Genomic DNA, 12,731 nt, shown 5'->3' with positions numbered 1-12,731 from the left:
AGTCTTTTACTGCCTTGGAAGTGCCTTCGGAATGTTTTATTCTGCTTACTTCAACTTCCCAAGTGAGTAGTAGCTTTGAATATTGTACATCCGCTCGACAACATCTAGTGTTTACCTTTGGAAACGGGGCGACGCCCACTCGCTGAACTCGCTTGAAATCTCTTTTGCCGCTGCTGTTGCCAGGTTCATTCAGAATTTGAACCTTACTCGCTTGAACCTCTGTGTGTGATCAACCGTCCAGCAGGAGCCAACCACTGAACTTCTACTTTTTGGATGCAGGGCCCAGCGCTCTAGAGCCAGGTCACTCTAGAGCTAAAAGTGACCTGAACTTTGTTCGCTATTTTATATAATTGGATTACTCCTTAAAGATCTGCGAAAGGGGTGAGTTATTTTGCCAAAATTCATATTAAGACTTTTAGCCTAATTTTATATATCTCATCGTTATTTTAATGATTTTGTGTGATTGCTTTTAGTATTTCTGCTGCCTTGTCGCTATTTTTCGGAAATTTTATCAATTTTATGTCACTGACATTTTGTCTATTTAATTTTTAGACTTAACTTTGTTGATGTTTTATTGCACTTACTTAAATTTTGACTCACGAGACTGGTTGGCAAATTTTAAAATATTTTATCCTTTTTTTTTAACATCCACTTTTAGCTGAATACTTTTATTTAAATCATGTCATCCTCGGGAGATATCATACTTGATATCCCCGACACCGGTCCGGCTTCCCCTAAAAATTCAAGTTTCGACATCCCCTTGGCCGACTTCTCTCTGGGATCTTCGAGTTCTGGCCCAAACAGCCCAAACACCTCCCAGAACAATATTAATGACTTGACCTCTCCTAAATCCCCCGAGTCCAATTTCACCAAAAAGCCCAGGACTAGGGCTAGGGCTCGGGGCAACCATGCCATAGGCTCCCAACATCAGGGGCCTAAAAATAAACCAATCTTAATAGAAAATAAAGAAATACCTGACCCTGACCACCTTACTACCCAGGCCGGCAAAACCGACAGGAAACTACCTAACGTCTTGGAGGCCCTTATTGATAAAATCCCGAGTTTAGGGCTTCCCCCCGGCCTGGATGAGATTCTAATAAATAAACTAAAAGATTATGAACTCTTCTCTACCGATCTCATTATTAAGAAGAGACAATTTGGGATCAGGGTCAGTAACCAAATCGTAACTGACTACATTAAATTTTTTATAGAGTCTTTAGAAGGCATGGCCATGAGTTATAACGTTCTTCAGGGCCAGATCTTCGACCTCAGAGATCTAACCAATAATCTAGATCCCAATAGTATGAAGGCGAAGATATATCTTTTACAAGGGGAAAATTATCGACTAATGGGACAAATTAAAAATTTGAAAGAAACATCGCAGGAGGACATTAAAGAAACAAAAAAATTGCTTAATGATTTGGGGACCCAACTAACAAAAAGACAGGAGGAATGGGATCTAGCCCTACAGGAGATCAAAGGGCGACTGGGCGAAGCTAGATCATATGCAAAAGTCGCGGCAGGTCCTGTTCAACCTCCCCCGGTCCCCAATAAACACACAGAAAGTGTCCTCCTCATTAAACCAAAAATGCCGGACCGGAATAATACGGAAGTAAATAGGGAAATGATCCTGGACTTTCTCAAAAGAGAGGACCCATCAATAAGGGTTAGAGGGGTGAATCCCATTTTTGGTGGGGGGTTAAAGATTACTTCGGCCAACACAGAGGAGTCCCTACATATCAAAGAGAAACTTTCGGGGGACTCCAACCTAGAAGAAATATTTAATTTTATTATTCCATCCCGAAAACGTCCTCAGGTCATTCTATATAATCTTCCAGCCACTGTCGCTGAAGAAGACCTGAGGACTGGATTATTAGAGAAAAATCTCTTTTTGGCCGATCCCTCCTCCCAACCCCTTTTTAAAATCGATTTCTCAATTAATAGCAAAAATGAAACATCCAAACACTGGGTCCTCTCTGTCCCCCCAAAAATTTTTAGGGAAATTAAAGACAAGGGGGGACTATACTATGAGTGGACTCGATTGCGTGTGTCCGAATTCTTCAGTGTCAGGCAATGCAAACATTGCCTGGGATTCGGACACACAACCAAAAATTGTAACAGAAGAGAGGAGCCCCCAACCTGTGATCGGTGTGGGGAATACAATACTCAGGGGAGAGCTCACAAGTGCAAAAAGACCTGTTGTATTAACTGCGCACACTCGAACGAGCGATTCAACACCAATTACGGCACCAATCACAGCAGCCTGGATCGACGCTGCAAATCATATGTAAGACAAAAGGAGACCATAAAAAACAGAACCGATTATGGATATTAAAACTCTCCGTGGGATCCACATTAATCTAAATCATTGTGAGGCAGCACACTCTGCAGTATATCAGATCGCTAGGGATTTAAATCTAGACTTTATCGCGGTCCAAGACCCCCATCTGATAAAAGGGGAACCACCTAGGGCGTTTTTCGGTTGTCGGACCTTCATCTCCAACGACAAAAAAGCCATTACCTATATTTTTAATAAAAATTTAAATGTGTATTTTAAGTTCAGCACAGCCAATTCGGTCTGTGTTGAACTATATCTCAATGACTTCATATTAAATATCTTAAATTGCTACTTCCCGCCCCACTACAGCATAGATGAAACACTGAAAGAACTAGAGGATTTTAACTTTTTAAATACTTTTAATCTTGTCGTTGGAGATTTTAATTGTAAAGCCAAACGCTGGGGCTATGACTCGGATAATTATAGGGGCAGAAAACTTACCGAGTTCATAGCCTCTAATAATCTTAATATCTGTAACATCAAAGAATACGGTCCGACTTTCCAATCTTCCATTCACGTTGGTTTCCCCGATTTGACATTAATCTCTAGCTCGATCGCCCATTACGTTAAAAATTGGGGTGTCTTGGACACGGAATCCCATAGCGATCATAAATATATTTATTTCAAACTTGATATTCAAACTGTTCCAGATGCTGATTTCCACTTGAAAACCAAATACGGCCTAAACAAATTCATAAATCACGTTAAAAAACATTTTAAAGATTTTAAATTAAAACTTAAAGAGGTCAAATCCATTACAGATTTGAACCTCTTTTTTAATGATTTTATTAATTTTATACACACCTCTGGTTTTAAAACGCTCAAAAAGAAACCAACTAAAATGGCCAGGAAATTCAGCTTCTGGAATGAAGAACTCAGAGTGTGCCGAAACAAAGTCAATAAGCTAGCCAAAATTTATAAGTCTCACATTAAAAACAAATCCCCGGAGGACCTCATTCTAGTCTCGGGCAATAACTATCGAAAAGAAAGGGCCGCCTACAAGAAATTACTCCTTAAAACCAAGAGGGATGCCTGGGAAAGACTATGCATCAATTACAATGAAAAGTTCGGGTTTCTGTTTAACCTAGTATTTGACAAGGCATCTTCTAACCATAACATCTCAGTTAACCCGAACGGTGATCCTAATGCTCAATTCAAAGATAAGATCAATAGCATTATGGATCACTTCTTCCCAGGCAAAACCAACGAAGATAAAATTTTATTTAATTACACCCCTGATCACTCGGAGGCTCTCGATATATTAGATTTAGAACTTGTTTTCGGGAGCCTCAAAGGCGGCAAAGCCCCGGGACTAGACAAAATTGACTACCGCATGTGGAGAGCGGTTTTTAACATTGATAAAGATTTTATATTAGATATTTTTAATCTTTGTTTTTATCACAATTACTTTCCGGAGTGCCTCAGGAACGGCAGGGTCTTCTTTTTACTTAAAAATGGTAAGGACCCTGCCTTATGCTCTTCTTACCGGCCGGTTTGCCTTTTGTCAACGCTGGGCAAAATCTTGGAAAGATTATTTTCAATAAAACTCAATCGGTGGCTGGATCGTAACAAAATACTTCATGATAATCAGTTTGGATTTAGAGAGGGCCGCAGTTGCGATCTGGCCATCGATAAATTAATTGATAATATAAAAACTCGTGTTCAGGGAGAACATCTGGCCCTCATCTCCCTGGACATAAAATCAGCGTTCGACAATATGAACTGGTCGGTACTATTCGATATACTGGGGACAATCCGGATCCCAAAATTTTACATTAACTTCATTTATTTTTACTTGACAGAGAGGAAAATCTCCTTCACCAATGAAATTTTAACGGTGACTAGGTGGTGTTATAGAGGGTGTCCACAGGGATCCGTAATAGCCCCCACTATCTGGAATATCTATATCAACAATTTACTAAATTTGAATATCTCGGGAGTTTACATTCAGGCTTTTGCTGATGACCTGGCACTGGTGGTCGGTGGCCGCACTTCTCATGTCCTTTCAGACAATGTTAACACTACCTTAGCCACCGTCCACCAAAAATTAACATCCATAAAATTAAGACTTTCAACTGAAAAATGCCAGGCCATCGTTTTTAGAAGCCTGTCCTCCCGAAAATTTTCCAAAAGGAACTCCACTACCCTGAACCGCAAGCCTACCTATCGCATCGACGGCAACCCAATTAAAATTGGCGACAGTCTGAAGATCCTGGGAATAACCATAGATAATAAACTTACTTGGACCGCCCACATTTTGACACTAACTGAAAAGGCCCTTAACTTGACATCCAACTTCAATAGGGTGATTCAATCCAATTGGAGCCTAGACAATAAAATTGTAAAATTTTGGTATAACACCGTTATTGAAAAGGCCCTGCTCTACGGTTCTAGTATATGGGGCGGGGCCTTAACAAAAGCCCAAATATCTAGGCTCCATACTATACAGCGGATCTTTCTCATACGTTTCACCCGGGCCTATAGGACCACGTCCACCAACCTCCTAAACGTAGTCACAGGTATTCCCCCCCTGCACGTCGTGGCTCGCTCCGAATACATCCGATATCAGATCTGGGTGCGTGGCTCTCCTCATTTTAATTATTTTATAGAGGACATTACTTTAGACAGAAATATTTTAATCAAGAATATTCCGGCCGCTCGGAGGGTGGTTACTCTTAAAGAGACCATTCCCGAGGCGGCCTATGAAATTTACACCGACGGGTCCAAATTGGATAACTCTACCGGATTCGCGGTATGTATTTTTAAAAATAATGAAAATATTTTAAACTTTACTTTTAAACTAAACTATTTTAACTCGGTATTCCAAGCAGAGCTGGCCGCAATTGGTTTCGCGGCTAGCTGGGCTGCCGGTGAAAACACCACCGCTAACATTTACACCGACAGCCTTTCCTCTATAGCCGCCTTAGGGAGTCACTACGCCAGATCTGAATTTGTCAACGAAATCAAAAAGAAATTGCTATTAATGAATAACTCGGTCGGCCTCAAGTGGGTGAAAGCCCACGTTGGTATCTTCGGAAACGAAGTGGCCGACCAATTTGCCAAAGAAGCCACGGAGTCGGGGGAACCGTACCCTATCCCAGCGCCCTACTCCTTCTTAAAAAGAAAAATTAAATTATTTATCACGGAGGAGTGGAGTCGATACTGGACCAGCTATGACTCTCCCTCCGGAATTAGGGCCAGGGAATACCTGGATAAGGTGGACGGACGGTTCCTAATTAATAATAGAATACTAATATATTTTCTTAGTGGGCACGGTCCATTCCCAGCGTATCTTCACCGCTTTAAAAAACTGGGCTCTCCACTATGCACTTGCCAAGAACTGGGAGACGCGGACCACTATGTTTTTAACTGTAATCTGACAAGAAACTTCCACCTTGTCCGACCTGCGTCTCCCCACAAAAGAGCCTGGTTCAACAACCTACTAAGGAATAAGACCGCTGTCGCCAAAATAGCCGAGGCTTTCAGGGTTAGTGCCAGAATCTGTGAGGAGCTGGCCCAATATGGGACACTAGAACGGGACTGATTGTTATTTTATGATGTCTTTTTTTAATGTTTTTAAACACATTTTTATTCTTCAACCTTTTAAACATTTTTATCTCATATTAAATTGCAAGTGGTCCTGGATTACTAATTTTAACGTATAAATGAATAAAAACTCATTTTCATCCGTTTTGAACCCCGACCTTTTTTTACTTTGGACCATCTAATTATTAATTAAGCGTACATCTGATTATTTTAATTATTATAAACTCTTTCTTTTTAATCAACATTTTAAATACTTTGACGATAGTCCCGTTCACTCTTAACACCACCACTTATGTTTTTAATCTTTTTAAACTTTTAACTTACAAATTTAATTGATTTTACGGAATTCTTGACACCTTTATATAAGAATTTTACCTTTTTATTTTTACTTATTTTATTCATCGGACTCTTAATTATTGTTATTAACTTATTGAATTGTTATTTAACTTTTTATATATCTGGACGCATCTTTTTACCTTTTACACACCGCTCTCCATTGCCATATAAATGAGGTTATCCATAATCAACATCACAATACCATACTATTAAATAGTTCTCCCCACTTGCCCGCTTCGCTCGTTCAATCCTCCCCTGCTCCTCTCCATCTTCCCTCCCAAGTTGCTTGGGTTCAACATTTTAAACCAACTATTTTAAAACAATCTTTAAACAAACATATATTAAACCATTTGAAACTTTTAGCAATTATTTTAACCCAAGACGTTTTCATAGATTTTATACCTTGACAGAATCTATTTTTACTCCTCTGATGCCAACTATGTCTCACTATTTTGTATAAAATCCCTTTTTAAATTATTACACATTTTATCATGATGAACTTATATATATATATTTTATGCATCTTTTACCCGAATGTGACTTAATATAAAATCTGTATTTATACATTTTTTGCACCCGCCATTTACTTTAGGTTTTTAACATCAATTTTTACCTAAATCTGACTACATTATTTGTCTTATACTATTGTGACTTTTACCCGACTGTGACGCTGTTTTTACCGATTTCGACTTTTACCTGATCTTGACATTCTGTATAACCAATGTGACTTTTACCCGACTTTGACGTTGTGTTCTTGTTGTGTGTTCGTCCTGTTTTAGTGTTTTAATTGTATGTGTGATGGTTTTACCTTATTATGCTTTGTTTAAGTGAACTTAACTTTATATTAGCTTTTATAATTTACCTAGTGGCGGCCCTTGGTGGAGTGATGTGCGGACATTCATTTCTAACTGACACACTCACGGACTTTAAAATTATTTTAAGTGGAACACGGGACTGAAAGATTTTTTAAAAAATTTTTTCCCGATCGACCCCAACTGGTCGACCGGTGGTTGGATTAATAATATAAATAAACTTAGTATTTTTAAAAAAAAGACAAAAAACCCCGCTTACCAAACACCAGTCTACTTCGGGGGCCCCCTGTGCTGCTCGCCTTGCCTACCCTGTAAAATAGGAAAATTCATTAAATTTAAAAATAAAAATCAAACCTATAAACTAGGGAGTTTGATGATGGGTGAGGTGAGTAATGAGATGAAATTAGGGGGCCTTAACCACTATTTAATATAATTATTCCGTTAAGAAAAATAAATAAAAATACAACCTGTGTTCCGCTGCTCTTCATCAATCGCTATCTTCTTCTTCTAAGGACAAAGGCACAATAACATATGTACATAAATAAAAAACTATTATCACTAAAAAATTAAATCTAGGTTTCGCAGTTAGTCGCGTTCTACGCGGCGAGCACTCCTCCTCCATCCTGGCCCGCACGGAAGTAAGCGCTTGGCAGCATGCTTTTATACTGTTCATTTCCTTTTAAAAATTTTAAATTATATTTTTAAGTATTTTTATACCTGTTATCACTATGCTGCTTCAACTCCCCTACTGAGGGTTGAGAATGTTAATTTTAATAAGCATCCTGTCTTTTTAATCAGTTCATGTCTTTTAATTACTGCCCCTGTTTTGGGCAATGCCTGTAAACTCTTTTTAGAATTTTAATAAATCTGTCCGGATGCTGGGCTGATCTGGCGGGCCTTCCGGCTGCTGGGGCTGATTCTCGCCCCGGGACGTCGTTTCTCGCCTTACACCCAACTCGGGTAGGCTGACGTCCCGTGGGATGGCACTTTCCAATCCCCAGCACGAAGGAGGTTCAACGGGTTACCCAGTCCTTTCGGACAGGGAAAGCACACGCTGATTCCTTCAATGTAGCGCGCGTGCGGCCCCGGACATCTAAGGGCATCCCAGACCTGTTATTGCTCTGTCTCGTGCGGCTAAACGCCGCTTGTCCCTCTAAGAAGAACGTCCCACTACAAGAGGATGGGAACGTCTATTTAGTAGGCTAGAGTCTCGTTCGTTATCGGAATTAACCAGACAAGTCGCCCCACCAACTAAGAACGGCCATGCACCACCACCCACAGAATCAAGAAAGAGCTCTTAATCTGTCAATCCTTCCTGTGTCCGGGCCGGGTAAGTTTTCCCGTGTTGAGTCAAATTAAGCCGCAGGCTCCATTTCTGGTGGTGCCCTTCCGTCAATTCCTTTAAGTTTCAGCTTTGCAACCATACTTCCCCCGGAACCCAAAAGCTTTGGTTTCCCGGAAGCTGCCCGGCGTGTCATTTGAGGAACACAGCCGGATCGCTGGCTGGCATCGTTTATGGTTAGAACTAGGGCGGTATCTGATCGCCTTCGAACCTCTAACTTTCGTTCTTGATTAATGGAAACATTCTTGGCAAATGCTTTCGCAGTAGTTCGTCTTGCGACGGTCCAAGAATTTCACCTCTAGCGTCGCAATACGAATGCCCCCGTCTGTCCCTCTTAATCATTACCTCGTGTTCCGAAAACCAACAAAATAGAACCGAGGTCCTATTCCATTATTCCATGCACAATTATTCAGGCGTCGCGCCTGCTTTGAGCACTCTAATTTTTTCAAAGTAAACGTGAGGGTCTCCGCCCACAACCGGTGAAGATCATAGACAGAAGCCCCCTGAACGCTCGGCAGCGAACAGTAACCACCGGTAGGCGGACCGTCCGGCCGGAGCTGAGATCCAACTACGAGCTTTTTAACCGCAACAACTTTAATATACGCTATTGGAGCTGGAATTACCGCGACTGCTGGCACCAGACTTGCTCTCCAATGGATCCTCGTTAAAGGATTTAGAGTGTACTCATTCCAATTACGGGGTCTCAAAAGAGTCCCGTATTGTTATTTTTCGTCACTACCTCCCCGTGCTGGGAGTGGGTAATTTGCGCGCCTGCTGCCTTCCTTGGATGTGGTAGCCGTTTCTCAGGCTCCCTCTCCGGAATCGAACCCTGATTCCCCGTCACCCGTTACGACCATGGTAGGCGCGTAACCTACCATCGACAGTTGATAAGGCAGACACTTGAAAGATACGTCGCCGGGACGAGCCCGTGCGATCAGCCCAAAGTTATACAGAGTCACCACAAGAGACGGACACGAGGCCCGATTGGTTTTGGTCTAATAAAAGCGCTCGTTCCCGAAGGTCGGAGCTCTGCTGCATGTATTAGCTCTAGAATTGCCACAGTTATCCAAGTAGTAAGGTACGATCCAAGGAACCATAACTGATTTAATGAGCCATTCGCGGTTTCGCCTTAATACGGCATGTACTTAGACATGCATGGCTTAATCTTTGAGACAAGCATATGACTACTGGCAGGATCAACCAGGTAACTTCCATCGTTCATCAGAACGTTCGGAAAATGCACTCCGAATCCTTACATTTCACGAGTCGCGACTATTTCAGTCGCGGGGGACGCCTCGACTACGGAGGATCCCTCAGTCAATCTCGCTCTTTGTGTAGGTATTCCCCGTGCAATCTACAGAGGTTCTATAGTCTCACGACTTCCCCGACGGCTTCAACGCCGCGGGGCGAGTGCGGAGGCATCGAGAAGATATGTGCGCTGGACACAGATGCAGAAAACCAATCAATTCCTTTAAGTACGGTTCTGCTCGTCGCGTCAACGGCACGGGGGCCGAGCCGCTCGCAGAGAGGCTGAGATAGTTTGGAAGCGGCCGGAAAGACGGAGAATACCTCCCCGCCGATCGCAGCCTTAGTAGCAGAAGAATAACACCCTCGATCCCGGAGGCAGCGTCCGACCGACCCATAAAGAACCGAGAACCGATCCGATCGGGCACGACAGACCCACAGTCAACGTTAGAGGACCGCTTTCCCGGAGGTAGCCAACCGGTACTAACAACCCAATCCCGTTGCCGAGACCTAAGACAGGTTCGCGAGATTACGACGCGTTTTTAAAACGCATTCTGTCTCGCGATCGACCACTGTTTCCAGCAGTCACCTGCTACTCATATAGGGCTACGGACGATCCCCGACGTTCCGCTCGTGATCGCGAGTGGCGCGCGCTTCGCCCAGCCACCAGGCGACCGGAAGAAGCCGCCGCGGGCGAAAATAATAAAAATTGTGCACTGGCAACCCGTTTCGCCAAACTAGTGCGACGTAGTATTTAGCGCTCTTCTCGGTGATTGGATTTTGAAGAAAATCGCGACTTCTCCCCTATTTGCATTTAGAAGGAAATCTCGGGTAGCGACTTCTCACTTTCTCGTGCTCCGGTATCGGACTTTGCAGAAAATCTAACATCGTCGGACTTTGACGGAAAACTCGCGAAGCGACTGTCACCTTATCGCGCGTTCTGATTTGGACTTTGCTGAAAAACGCGACTTCTCACATCGTCGGACTTAGTAGAAAATTTCACCTTATCGCGTGCTCCTATTAGGACTTTGCCGAAAATCGCGCATCTCTGTTTTTCCTTAAAATGTTTACATTTTGACTTTTCTTTAATTACTTTTTGTGAATTTTTATTAAAATGTTGATATTTATGAAATTGTTTCTGAATTTAAAATGTCAAGTAACATGTTAATTCACTCAAATACAAATTTATAGAGCTTTAAATACGCTGAAATTAAGTTAAATACCTGTATTTGCAGAATGTATTCTTATTTAGAACTCAATTTGGTGTAAATATTATAAAAATAATGAAATAAAAGCTTCGCATGTTGTTAAATACTTGATTCAAACCTAAAAGTAGGTCAAGCCCTTTAATTCTAGTAAATTAAGTTAAATGACTTGCAAAGTTCATATTTATATGCATTCGCAGAAAGAATTCACTTGTTTTTTCAAGTAATTCTTATTTAGAACTCAATTTGGTGTAAAGAATGTCAAATTAGTGAAGTAAAAGCTGTAAATGTTCTTGTATACTTCATACGAACTTCAAAGTAGGTCAAATTGTGTTAATGAATGCACAAGTTGTTTAGTTTCCTTCATACAATGTGTAGTGTATCTTCTAAATTCTTTAAGGAGTATAAAAGATGAAATGTCTTTCAAATTCAAACAATTTCTACTTTAAATACTGAGCTAAGCACAAATACTATCTTTTAATATGTTAAATTGAACATATAATTGAGTGCAAGCTTTAATATAAATGTATTCCTTCATGTAACATTCAATATCAATTATTTGTGAATGAATGTTTTCATTCAGTTAATTAATGAGCTGAATCTTTCACTAATGCAAAATATTTCCTGATATTGTAAACTTTCATTGATGTAAAAATTGTGTTAAATGTAAAGATATTCTTATAGTGTGATAAATACAAGTATATGGCTTGTATATTCAACTTATTAATGCATAAGAGTATGATTTCTTACTGCATTTTTTTGTGTATAGTGATAAACATTCATCTCCCTTCATGTTTCATCTAGTATCAATTATATTGTTCATTTATTTGAAATTTAGCTTCATGGTTAATCACTTGTGAAATGTTTAATCATACTGCTAGTTGTTTTCATAATTCATGTTGAGTGAAATCATTATATTATGTAAAATTCAAACATACAATTTGGATATTCAACACATTAGTGCTTATTACTTGTGGAAGGAAGTGATATGAAGAGGTAACAGTTGTATAAAGAAAGCTCAAGTCTTAAATGAATGTGTAATGTTACTTTGCATAGATATGATTTTCAATTCAACACATTTCTGCATAAAAATGTTATTACCAACTATATTTTGTGTGCAGATTCTTCATGTACTATTTACAATCAAAGAATGCATAAATTTCTTCAAATATTTCATCAAGAATCTATATCATTATACTCAGTATGTCTGTAAGCTTCATCTTTAATCAGTGTGAAATGTTTCATCATATGACAGGTTGTTCTAATTATTAAATGTTGTTTATAATGTAAGGAAATCTTCATCTTCAGGTAAATACAATTTATAGATGCATATTACTTGTTCAAACAAGTTGGCTGTAATGTAATGAATGTATATTGTTTACTTTCACTGTAAATGTAACCCTTTTCTAATATTAATGTTGTTTTCATGTACAGCATTCTCTTGTTAATGTTTAATTTTATGTTATATTCTGTTGAATACAGGCATAAAGCTTGTACATCCAATACATAAATGATTTACAGTCCTTTGTCCAACTATAATTTATGTGTGGGTTCCCATTTCTTCAAACAACATTTACATTCAAAGAATGTTTCATCTTAACTAAGCTTCATCTTCAAACTGTGCCAAATGTTCCCATTCTTTATTTGTAATACAATGTGAAATGCAATAACTTTCTCATATTTACAGTTGTTTATGTTTAATAAAGTTCAAAATGTGATTGACATACTTATTTCATGTTAAATACAAACATACAGTTTGTGGATTCTACTCATAGGTGTTTATTACTTGTTCAAACAGATTATATAAATAGATAATACTAACATGAAGAATGCTTACTATAAAGTATATGTGTAATTTCACCTTACACTGAAATTGTTACCTCTATCTAATATTAATGTAAAATTTA

The sequence above is a fragment of the Argiope bruennichi genome, chromosome 10 (genome assembly GCF_947563725.1).
Source record: "Argiope bruennichi chromosome 10, qqArgBrue1.1, whole genome shotgun sequence".
NCBI classification, from domain to species: Eukaryota; Metazoa; Arthropoda; class Arachnida; order Araneae; family Araneidae; genus Argiope; species Argiope bruennichi.
This window is presented reverse-complemented; position numbering follows the sequence as displayed.